This window comes from Coregonus lavaretus (assembly GCF_964263955.1).
Source record: "Coregonus lavaretus genome assembly, chromosome: 9".
Classification (NCBI taxonomy): Eukaryota; Metazoa; Chordata; class Actinopteri; order Salmoniformes; family Salmonidae; genus Coregonus; species Coregonus lavaretus.
The window spans coordinates 51,527,933-51,539,256 of NC_139996.1; the positions used below are offsets into that span (position 1 = coordinate 51,527,933).

The 11,324-nt window shown below is 42.8% G+C and overlaps 1 long non-coding RNA gene across 1 annotated transcript; it reads left to right on the forward strand.

Annotated features, from left to right (window-relative positions):
• The first annotated feature begins 9,310 nt into the window (after window positions 1–9,310).
• Window positions 9,311–10,738, forward strand: LOC311135096. The gene is made up of 4 exons (XR_014613737.1): window positions 9,311–9,397; window positions 10,005–10,093; window positions 10,195–10,282; window positions 10,653–10,738. It is a non-coding gene; the product is annotated as an uncharacterized lncRNA (long non-coding RNA).
• The last annotated feature ends 586 nt before the right edge of the window (window positions 10,739–11,324 follow it).

An 11,324-nucleotide genomic window follows, 5' to 3' on the forward strand; every position in this document is an offset into this window, starting at 1 on the left:
CGTGAGGGTGTATGTCTCCTTCTGCTCGGTGTGCACCCAGAGTAAGCTACCTAGGCACCTCCAAGCGGGTAAGTTACAACATTTACATTTACATTTACGTCATTTAGCAGACACTCTTATCCAGAGCGACTTACAAATCGGTGCATTCACCTTATAGCCAGTGGGATAACCACTTTACAATATTATTATTATTATTATTATTATTTTTTTTTTGGGGGGGGTAGAAGGATTACTTTATCCTATCCCAGGTATTCCTTAAAGAGGTGGGGTTTCAAGTGTCTCCGGAAGGTGGTGAGTGACTCCGCCGTCCTGGCGTCGTGAGGGAGCTTGTTCCACCATTGGGGTGCCAGAGCAGCGAACAGTTTTGACTGGGCTGAGCGGGAACTGTGCTTCCGCAGAGGTAGGGGGGCCAGCAGGCCAGAGGTGGATGAACGCAATTCTTCGGGTTGGGGGCCATCAGTACCTTGTGGAGTGGGAGGAGTACGGTCTGGAGGAACAGTGCTGGGTCCCGGTGAGGGATATCCTCAATCCCTCCCTGTTGCGAGATTTTCACTGTCGCCATCCGGCTCGCTCTGCTCCGTGTCCTCCTGGCCGTCCCCGAGACCGGGGTCGCCGCGCTGCTGGAGCTGCGCGTCAAGGGGGGGGGGGGGTACTGTCACGACTTCCGCTGAGGCTGCCTCCCCTCCTTGTTCGGGCAGGCTTCGGCGTTCGTCGTCACCGGCTTACTAGCCACTGCCGCTCCATATATCATAATTCCATTTGCCTTGCCTTGTCAATTACACACACCTGGTTCATATCCCCTCATTAGACCGTGCCCCCTTGTCCTTGTGGGTGATTGTTTTATGTGAGTTGAGAGTAGCTCGGTGGAGCTACTCATACCTTGTATTGCTGGGGTAGATTACTCCCCTGTGCCTGTATTCTGTTGTCGCTGTCCAGCGCAACAGTGTACGACGGAATAATCTCTATATTCGTTGATTTACCCTCCTTCTAATCACACTCATCACACTTTGAGAGAGGCTGAGAAGATTGATATACTGTATGAGCCACCTGACTGGTTCTGATGCCAAAGAGGGTATACAGTTGAAGTCTGAAGTTTACATACACCTTAGCCAAATACATTTAAACTAATTTTTTCACAATTCCTGACATTTAATCCTAGTAAAAGTACCCTGAATAATGGTAGAAAGAATGATTTATTTCAGCTTTTATTTCTTTCATCACATTCCCAGTGGGTCAGAAGTTTACATACACTCAATTAGTATTTGGTAGCGTTGCCTTTAAATTGTTTAACTTGGGTCAAATGTTTTGGGAAGCCTTCCACAAGCTTCCCACAATAAGTTGGGTGAATTTTGGCCCATTCTGCCTGACAGAGCTGGTGTAACTGAGTCAGGTTTGTAGGCCTCCTTGCTCGCACACGCTTTTTCAGTTATGCCCACACATTTTCTATAGGATTGAGGTCAGGGCTTTGTGATGGCCACTCCAATACCTTGACTTTGTTGTCCTTAAGCCATTTTGCCACAACTTTGGAAGTATGCTTGGGGTCATTGTCCATTTGGAAGACCCATTTGCGACCAAGCTTTAACTTCCTGACTGATGTCTTGAGATTTTGCTTCAATATATCCACATCATTTTCCTTCCTCATGATGCCATCTATTTTGTGAAATGCACCAGTCCCTCCTGCAGCAAAGCACCCCCACAGCATGATGCTGCCACCACCGTGCTTCACGGTTGGGATGTTGTTCTTCGGCTTGCAAGCAACCCCCTTTTTCCTCCAAACATAACGATGGTCATTATGGCCAAACAGTTCTATTTTTGTTTCATCAGACCAGAGGACATTTCTCCAAAAAGTACGATCTTTGTCCCCACGTGCAGTTGCAAACCGTAGTCTGGCTTTTTTATGGCGGTTTTGGAGCAGTGGCCTTTCCTTGCTAAGCGGCCTTTCAGGTTATGTCGATATAGGACTCATTTTTACTGTGGATATACAGTAGATCCTCCAGCATCTTCACAAGGTCCTTTGCTGTTGTTCTGGGATTGATTTGCACTTTTCGCACCACGTTCATCTCTAGGAGACAGAACGCATCACCTTCCTGAGCAGTATGATGGCTGCGTGGTCCCATGGTGTTTATACTTGCGTACTATTGTTTGTACAGATGAACGTGGTACCTTCAGGTGTTTGGAAATTGCTCCCAAGGATGAACCAGACTTGTGGAGGTCTACAATGTTTTTTCTGAGGTCTTGGCTGTTATTTTTTTTCATGATGTCAAGCAAAGAGGCACTGAGTTTGAAGGTAGGCCTTGAAATACATCCACAGATACAACTCCAGTTGACTCAAATTATGTCAATTAGCCTATCAGAATCTTCTAAAGCCATGACATCATTTTCTGGAATTTTCCAAGCTGTTTAAAGGCACAGTCAACTTAGTGTATGTAAATGTCTGACCCACTAGAATTGTGATACAGTGAATTATAAGTGAAATAATCTGTCTGTAAACAATTGTTAAAAAAATTACAAAGTAGATGTCCTAACCGACTTGACAAAACTATAGTTTGTTAACAAGAAATTTGTGGAGTGGTTGAAAAACGAGTTTTAATGATTCCAACCTAAGTGTATGTAAACATCCGACTTCAACTGTATGTGATTGTTTTAACAACACAATGTACTGTACTTGTAAGAAGTGCTATACAAATTGATTGATTTACCCACTTAAAAGGGACAGGGTATGTGAATCTAGTGGAAAGTAGAGTATGCATGTATTAGTTCCTTGAGACGCAAACTTGAGGCAGATGTGGAAGACTGGACACACATGGGGAGAGCTAAATATTTTTGCCCAGGACCAGATATGCTGGAAAACTGTTGTCAATGGATTGTGCTCCAGGAGGCATAAAAGGCCTAAGTGAGTAAATAAATATGTATTGGTTCCTCTCCAAAGATGTTGGGTTGCCTCAATGAATGAGTGTCCCATAGCCTAGCGCCCTAGCTACCACACACGGAAAAAAACAAGCAACAAGCTAACCCTCCTAAACCAAGTAAAGTACTTAAACTTCACTCTTCCCAGGGTAGTACGCAGAGCTCACCATATGAAAGCTTGACCTCTGATCCCTTCCCTGAGTGTCCCTTTGGGTGAAACCACAGTGGAAGGAGAAGGGGTGGCTGGGACATGGGACTTTCTCCCTGAAGGCTGATTCTCCCAGTACCCCCATTTCCTCCTGTAGACTGTTAGACTGGTGGGACAGGAACGTGGATAGGCTGACATAAATAGCTGGGCTCTGATTAGTAGGCTGTAAGTTTTAACATAGTGTATTTCACTGCCAGCGTAAGTCATAGACTACAGGAGTCCTCGCTACTTACTGTAGCATAGTAGGCCTGTGTTTTATGTGTCGTAGAGTGACTAGAGTGCTGAAATCTCTGTCTGCTTAGAAATGTAATAGATGGGTCGAACTAGGACTCTGTTGGGTAAGTCTGTGTAATTATGTGACTTGAAACACAATCTTTCTCTTTTATGGCAGACTTTTGGCCACATACGTTCTTGTTATTTCGGAAAATACGTTTTGGAAACGTGGCAACCAAATCATACAATTCCCTTGTTCTAGGATTTGTACATAGCCCCAGGAGGAAACAATATAATATAGCACAGATTGTTATCCCCAATGCCTATAATATACACAAATAGTATCAAGAATTGCGTCAAATGGAGAGACATGACACACTTGGTCTAATGTTGCTTGCTTATGCTCACATACGACTTTTGATCTTTGTAGTTCAAAGATGTTTAGGTCGGATACAGTGAGGGAAAAAAGTATTTGATCCCCTGCTGATTTTGTACGTTTGCCCACTGACAAAGAAACGATCAGTCTATAATTTTAATGGTAGGTTTATTTGAACAGTGAGAGACAAAATAACAACAAAGATATCCAGAAAAACGCATGTCAAAAATGTTATAAATTGATTTGCATTTTAATGAGGGAAATAAGTATTTGACCCCTCTGCAAAACATGACTTAGTACGATGTTGACGTTTTGCAACTCGAATCTTCAACTCCCTCCACAGATTTTCTATGGGATTAAGGTCTGGAGACTGGCTAGGCCACTCCAGGACCTTAATGTGCTTCTTCTTGAGCCACTCCTTTGTTGCCTTGGCCGTGTGTTTTGGGTCATTGTCATGCTGGAATACCCATCCACGACCCATTTTCAATGCCCTGGCTGAGGGAAGGAGGTTCTCACCCAAGATTTGACAGTACATGGCCCGTCCATCGTCCCTTTGATGCGGTGAAGTTGTCCTGTCCCCTTAGCAGAAAAACACCCCCAAAGCATAATGTTTCATCCTCCATATTTGACGTGGGGATGGTGTTCTTGGGGTCATAGGCAGCATTCCTCCTCCTCCTCCAAACACGGCGAGTTGAGTTGATGCCAAAGAGCTCAATTTTGGTCTCATCTGACCACAACACTTTCACCCAGTTCTCCTCTGAATCATTCAGATGTTCATTGGCAAACTTCAGACGGGCATGTATATGTGCTTTCTTGAGCAGGGGGACCTTGCGGGCGCTGCAGGATTTCAGTCCTTCACGGCGTAGTGTGTTACCAAATGTTTTCTTGGTGACTATGATCCCAGCTGCCTTGAGATCATTGACAAGATCCTCCCGTGTAGTTCTGGGCTGATTCCTCATGATCATTGCAACCCCACGAGGTGAGATCTTGCATGGAGCCCCAGGCCGAGGGAGATTGACAGTTATTTTGTGTTTCTTCCATTAGCGAATAATCGACATCCTTGGAGAGCTCTTTGGTCTTGGCCATGGTGGAGAGTTTGGAATCTGATTGATTGATTGCTTCTGTGGACAGGTGTCTTTTATACAGGTAACAAGCTGAGATTAGGAGCACTCCCTTTAAGAGTGTGCTCCTAATCTCAGCTCGTTACCTATATAAAAGACACCTGGGAGCCAGAAATCTTTCTGATTGAGAGGGGGTCAAATACTTATTTCCCTCATTACAATGCAAATCAATTTATAACATTTTTGACATGCGTTTTTCTGGATTATTTTGTTGTTATTCTGTCTCTCACTGTTCAAATAAACCTACCATTAGAATTATAGACTGATCATTTCTTTGTCAGTGGGCAAACTTACAAAATCAGCAGGGGATCAAATACTTTTTCCCCTCACTGTATCTTATTTTGTTCTTGAGTTCTACTTATAGCACATGGCATTCACGTGGCTAAGTTACACAAACATACACGGGGCCACACACAGTGTTTATGCAACCTAACATGTCCCCTGAGCATCTTTGATTCTATGATTTCTCTACATTTTCATCAGATGAAGAACCTCTGTGACTGAAGAGAAACTGCTTAAAAACTGATCACGGAACCTCCAACCTCAAAGGCAGGAAGTTCACTAGGTCAACATTATCTAACCTTTTTATTAACGTTACAGTCGATGGGTAAACGTCATATTGACGTTCCCGTCTAATGGGAAACATTATATTAATGTTCCAGTCCATATTTTATAGCATTTCTTGGATCTGATGGTGACTTCCCCCATATATGGTGTGTAAAGGTTGATCCAGAGCCACAGAACTATCTAATCTCCTCAATTATTCTTTACTCACAACACATTAACGCATGCACTTTCCAAGTGTCCATCATAGCTCAAATAGCCTACATCTGGATGTAGTTTAAAGCTGCACTCAATCAAGTGTGAATATTCTGTCAGAACTCCAACATGTGAAGATAATTAATAATCAAAATCAGGACGATAAACAGCAACCAGATGTTCAGCGTTGCTCCTAATGTTTTGCTCTCTGACCCTCGACTCTGTAGTATCGGGGTGACACTTGGCAAGACTTCCCTTAGCTCTTCAAGGGGTTGCGTAGGCCATTTTGTAGGCCCTACCTGGCAGTAGCTGTTAACAGCCCTATGCTTGTTAATCAAGTTGGTATGAGCTCTAGCCAGCACACCATTTCCAGCCCTATGAGGAGAGTTTGGAGATGTTATCGGGGGAAATTTGTCAAGGCGCCTGCCAGGCACAGAGAGAGCGGCTTCCAGCCCCTTTATATGAGTGTACATTATCAGGTTGCCCTGGGTGCTAGATCTCTCAAAGCTAGTTCATCTCCACTTCACCAATGTAAACATTTTCAGATCTAGTCTAGGTTTTGATAGTTTTGATATGAACTTTAGCTTTAGATCCAAATCAAACTTTCTTTAAAATGCATCTAAAAACCTCAAGTGTGTCTGCCCCTCTTGTTTCATAAGTGTGTAGCTCCGATTGAAAATTCTACCGCTCCCGGCTTTGGTTCTACACCTTGGTATTGTTAAGAAGGGCGTGTTTAGACAACATGATCTCACAATGAAATAATTTACAATCCTCATTACATCTTGAATCCCTGGTGCCAACGGGGCAGTTTAGAAGGCTGAGGAATGAATTAATTGAGGTTTGCAAGTGTTTTGTTTGATTGTAATAATTTATAATATATTTGTGTTGTTGAAATGAAGTGTATCTGTTGTATCTTGCTGCAGCACCCTAATCACCCCTACTTCCCGAGGCTATGGTTCTCAGGCCACAACTCTCTGTAGTGGTGCCCTGAGGGGTGCCCTGAGTGGTGCCCTGAGTGGTGCCCTGAGTGGTGCCCAATACTAGAGGCGTTACGGTTGACAGTAAAGTACAACGGCCAATGATTTTTCAATCAATTATGTAGCATTCTCAACCTGACCGATACTAACAATTGAGTACCTGGTCTCAATTGGGCTCCCCTGAATAAATAAAAGTTTAATAAAATAAAATAAAAAACAACCAATGCTTACATTGTCCAAATAGTAACAGCCTGAGAAGAGCTCACATTCTCTGAATCGCAAAAGGCCGAAATGCAAGGTTAGGTTTAGGCATACTAGTGAGTGATTAAGGTTAGATTTAAGGTGAGGTTTAGTCATGCTAGCAAGTGGTTAAGGTTAGGGCTTTGGGTAAGGTTATTTTGAAGCTCATGGAAACCAAACATGGAAACCAGCATGCACTTTTTTATTTGCTATAAGCAAAGGAACAACGGAAAAATCATGAAATGTGTTTTCCAAGTTGCCTATAAACCCATCTCAAGAACCTTATAAACATCTAGTATGAATCTGCTTGACTGCCAGCGGAACTCGACAATAACACACACTCTTACCAAGTCTTTATTATTACTGATCGTATCATTGCTTGACAATATATTGTGATTTAACCCCACTGTTGTGAGCCCAAAGGTATTTTGATTAGTCTGATTGCGTCACAAGTCTCCTATTCCCCCTACTTCTTCTCCTACTTCTGATATCAAGCAAAAGCTTGCTCTTTAAACGCCCATACCAGCGAAAATAAAAATGTTTCAGCTGGAAGACGATGCCCAGAGCTAACCCATGATGTTGCACTAGTCAATACGTCATCGTTTTACTCAAAGTATTATATATTTGTACTTGAAGTGGGAAATCAGAAGTGGGAACTTCGTAGAAATCCATGTCAATGACGTGTAAGTTCTTTCTGACTTGCGTGTCAGTTGTAGGGCTGGCTTTAGTTAATTTGGAACAACCTACACTACATGACCAAAAGTATGTGGACACCTGCTTGTCGAACATCTCATTCCAAAATCATGGGCATTAATATGGAGTTGGTTCCACCTTTGCTGCTATACCAGCCTCCACTCTTCTGGGAACGCTTTCCACTAGGTGTTGGAACATTGCTGCGGGGACTTGCTTCCATTCAGCCACAAGAGCATTAGTGAGGTCGGGCACTGATGTTGGGCGATTAGGCCTGGCTCGCAGTCGGCGTTCCAATTCATCCCAAAGGTGTTCGATGGGATTGAGGTCAGAGCTCTGTGCAGGCCAGTCAAGTTCTTCCACACCGATCTCGTCGGACTGCCAGATGGTGAAGCGTGATTCATCACTCCAGAGAACGCATTTCCACTTCTCCAGAGTCCAATGGCGGTGAGCTTTACATCACTTCAGCCGACGCAACGCATTGCGCATGGTGATCCTAGGCTTGTGTGCGGCTGCTTGGCCATGGAAACCCATTTCATGAAGCTCCCGATGAACAGTTATTATGCTGACATTGCTTCCAGAAGCAGTTTGGAACTCGGTCGTGAGTGTTGCAACCGAGGACAGACGATTTTCACACGCTACGCGCTTCATCACTCGGTGGTCCCGTTCTGTGAGCTTGTGTGGCCTACCACTTCGCGGCTGAGCCGTTGTTGCTCCTAGATGTTTCCACTTCACAATAACAGCACATACAGTTGACCGGGGCAGCTCTAGCAGGACAGAAATTTTACGAACTGACTTGTTGGAAAGGTAGCATCCTATGACAGTGCCACGTTGAAAGTCACTGAGCTCTTCAGTAAGGCCATTCTACTGCCATTGTTTGTCTATGGGAATTGCATGGCTGTGTGCTCGATTTAATACACCTGTCAGCAATGGGAGTGGCTGAAATAGCCTAATTCATTTGAAGGGGTGTATATACAGAGCATTCGGAAAGTATTCAGACCCCTTTACTTTTTCCACATTTTGTTACGTTATAGCCTTATTCTATTATTTTCTCCTCATCAATCTACAAACAATACCCCATAATGACAAAGCAAAAACGGTTTTTTAGACATTTTTGCAAATGTATTACAAATAAAAAACTTCTATAAAACATTTACATAAGTATTCAGACCCTTTACTCAGTACTTTGTTGAAGCACCTTTGTCAGCGATTTGGGAAGAAACTCCCCAAATTCTCTCAAGCTCTGTCAGGTTGGACAGGGAGTGTCGCGGAACAGCTATTTTCAGGTCTCTCCAGAGATGTTCAATCAGGTTCAAGTCCGGGCTCTGGCTTTTTTGTACCCCTCCCCAGATCTGTGCCTCGAGCCATGAGACAATTCCTTTGACCTCATGGCTTGGTTTTTGCTCTGACAACCACTGTCAACTGTGGAACCTTATATAGACAGGTGTGTGCCTTTCCAAATCATGTCCAATCAATTTAATTTACCACAGGTGGACTCCAATCAAGTTGTAGAACCGTCTCAAGGATGATCAATGGAAACAGGATGCACCTGAGCTCAATTTCGAGTCTCATAGCAAAGGGTCCGAATACTTATGTAGGTATTTCTGTTTTTTATTTGTAATACATTTCTAAAAACCTGTTTTCGCTTTGTCATTATGGTGTATTGTGTGTAGATTGATGAGGAAAAACATTTATTTAATCCATTTTAGAATAAGGCTGTAACGTAACAAAATGTGAAAAAAGTCAAGGGGTCTGAATACTTTCCGAATGCACTGTATAGTGTACCTACAAACATGTTAGAGCTAACAAGTGTAGGCTCCTTACTTCCTGTTTTCAACCTGTTGCTACTGTGTGCAATGTACTTCGACTGTTAGGAGATGTTGGATGGGCTGACGCCGGTGAAACAGTGAGTAAGAAAATAGCTATATTATTCTGATTAGTGGATGAAGTGGATCAGTGAAATGTAAACACAGCTGGGACACCTCATTGTTTCTGGAGACGTGCGCGGCGGCGGTAGCTAGCTAGCAAGTAGCAGTTGCTCGCTAACTATACAAGTTCTGCTGGCTAGCTAGCTATAGCTAGCATAGCTAACTGTTGCAGTGAAGTAAATCCATATGAAGTACCGGTAAGTTAATATATAGCTCAGTGAGTAAATCACTGCTTTACCAGTACTCATGCTACCGCTTCGCCTTACTTTTGTTACCAAATTCGAAGCTGTCTCCAAAACTACATGGTGTCTCTACAGTAATAAACCTAGCTGTCAAACGGAATGTGATTGCTGGACAATGTGATACAAACTGCTGCAAAGCAATCTAAAAATGTGCCAACTACAGTTCAGTTAAAGTTGTAAGTACAAAACATAATTATGTTTGAATTAGCTAGCTAGCTTGCTTTCAAAGTTGAGAGATTTTGCACTTCTGTGTTTAGCAGAATAACATTCTGTCCTATCCAACAGGCACCAAATGTGAGAACTAATATTGTACTGTAGTTGCCTATATGTGATTTTCTCTTAGGCTACCCATCCCAGCCACCCTCTGGTTTGCATGGCCACAGACGTGTAACCATGGTCAGACAGACACCTTCCCCCACTGAGAATGTTTGAGTATGTCATTGTCAAGTTCATAGAATTTAGGCTATACATTGATCCATGACAGACAGACAATGTGACTATTCACTAATTCCACCTTTGTGTCTGTGTTTCAGGAGTCAACAGATAACAACAATTCAGCCTCACCAACGTTTGTCCAGAAAAATGCAGTGTACACATGCATTTGAGTAGCTTATTGTGAAGGTAGGCCTATATCACTGTTAATAACATCATAACTCACACACGCCCAGAAAACTAAGAAAGAGAGGATTCTCCCTCTCCCAAAAAATGCAAATCATGATTGTCCAACCCTGCTAAAATCCCTACAACACCTGGGTGAAGTAGAGTAGAGTCAGAACTATAACAAGGCTGGACAATCATGGGTGGCTTGACCTGGGTGTTGATGGACACAGTCGGTAGGAACCCAACAGCACTGTCTTGACTATATACAGAGAGAGAGAATCCCTGCCTGATTCTCAGTACTCTGGGCTAAACTGAGAACAGCAAAATGGTCATGTGGGACCGGATCCATGACAGACATAATGACAATTAATGTGTTTCATGTGTCTTACAGGGCTGAAGACTCCCAGGCTGTGGGATGCAGATCAATGACAGAGGCTGAGCAAGCAGCAATATTGTAATATTGACATAAAATGAGGATGTGGATTAAATTGTTAAAAAAACATATAGCACAGAATGGGTCCATGTTTTGTTATATTTATCATTCAATGCCTGTTCTGATAATGTTTACATAACCAACTACAATTATAAACTGAGCAAACAATGGAGTGGAAAATGAATGATTACAATGTACAGAACACCCACATGTTCATTATAGTCTACTAGTGCGCTCAGAGTCCTATCACACATTGACTACTGAGGGTTCCCAATGTTACAATATGTTTGAGGGGGGCCACATTGACATTTACATTTTGATGGGGGTCCTCATGAGCACCACTGAAATTAGAACCATGTCTGTGCTCTAACAAGCCACCACTTCCTCCTCTCTTGGCTATAACCTATATTACAGTACACACATAATGGTACAGGAACACTGGTGTTATTGTTCGGAGAATACAATATAACTAGTTATGTTGTACTGCATACACATCAACAGTGTAATATCTGGATGAAGTTTGATAATACTAAGTAAATAATAAGAACGTACAGTAGAATTACATGATATGTATACATTGTCAGATGTTTATTGATTGGCAATGCATTTGGTACAGAGTATGATTTATGA